This window comes from Coturnix japonica, unplaced genomic scaffold (genome assembly GCF_001577835.2).
Source record: "Coturnix japonica isolate 7356 unplaced genomic scaffold, Coturnix japonica 2.1 chrUnrandom455, whole genome shotgun sequence".
In the NCBI taxonomy this organism is placed as follows: Eukaryota; Metazoa; Chordata; class Aves; order Galliformes; family Phasianidae; genus Coturnix; species Coturnix japonica.
Window position 1 is genome coordinate 18,156 of NW_015439871.1, and position 1,664 is coordinate 19,819.

Sequence of the window (1,664 nt, forward strand, 5' to 3'; positions counted from 1 at the left end):
TAGATCCATATGGGGTGGCCCTATAGATCCCTATGGGGTGGGGCCGGCCCCATAGATCCATATGGGGTGGCCCTATAGATCCCTATGGGGTGGGGTCGGCCCCATAGATCCATATGGGGTGGCCCTATAGATCCCTATGGGGTGGGGGCGGCCCTATAGATCCCTATGGGGTGGCCCCATAGATCCCTATGGGGTGGGGGCGGCCCCATAGATCCCTATGGGGTGGGGTCGGCCCCATAGATCCATATGGGGTGGCCCTATAGATCCCTATGGGGTGGGGCCGACCCCATAGATCCATATGGGGTGGCCCTATAGATCCCTATGGGGTGGGGCCAGCCCCATAGATCCCTATGGGGTGGGGGCGGCCCCATAGATCCCTATGGGGTGGGGGCGGCCCCATAGATCCCTATGGGGTGGGGGCGGCCCTATAGATCCCTATGGGGTGGCCCCATAGATCCCTATGGGGTGGGGTCGGCCCCATAGATCCCTGTGGGGTGGCCCTATAGATCCCTATGGGGTGGGGGCGGCCCCATAGATCCCTATGGGGTGGGGTGGCCCCTATTGGGGTCTATGGGGTGGAGATGACCCCATTGGGGTCTATGGGGCGGCTATGGATCCTATGGGGTCTCTATGGGGTGGGGATGACCCCATTGGGGTCTATGGGGCGGAGATGACCCCATTGGGGTCTATGGGGTAGGGGTGACCCTATAGGGTCTCTATGGGGTGGAGATGACCCTATTGGGGTCTATGGGGTGGGAGTGACCCTATAGGGTCTTTATGGGGTGGAGATGACCCCAATGGGGTCTATGGGTTGGATATGATCCCAATGGGATATAGACGATCCCAATGGGATCTAGACGACCCTATAGGGTTTAACCCCATAAATCCCCTATATCCCACCCCAATGGGGTCTATGGGGTGGAGGTGACCCCATTGGGGTCTATGGGGTGTAGAAGACACCAATGGGGATGGAGATGACGCCAATGGGATGGAGACGATCCCAATGGGATGTAGGTCCATCCAACCCTATAAAGACCCTATAACGACCCCATAAGACCCCATTAACCCCATAAATCCCCTATATCCCACCCCATTGGGGTCTATGGGGTGGAGATGACCCCATTGGGGTCTCTATGGGGTCAAGATGATCCCAATGGGGATGGAGATGACTCCAACTCAACATAGACTCCTCCATCACGACGTAGATCCATCCAACCCCATAAAGACCCCATAAATCAAACCCCATAGACCCTAGTGGGGTCATGTCCACCCCATAGACCCTAATGGGGTCTTCTCCACCCCATAGACCCCAATGGGGTCTTCTCCACCCCATAGAGACCCTAAAGGGGGGTTGGAGATGATCCCAACTCAACGTAGACTCCTCCAACACGACGTAGACCCTTCCAACCCTATAAAGACCCCATAAATCAACCCCATAGACCCCAATAGGGTCATGTCCACCCCATAGACCCCAATGGGGTCATGTCCACCCCATAGACCCCAATGGGGTCTTCTCCACCCCATAGAGACCCCATAGAGACCCCATAGAGACCCCATAGAGACCCCATAGAGATCCCAATGGGATGGAGACGATCCCAATGGGGTCTTCATCCTCTATGGGGTTGAGATGACCCCATTGGGGTCTCTATGGGGTGGAGATGACC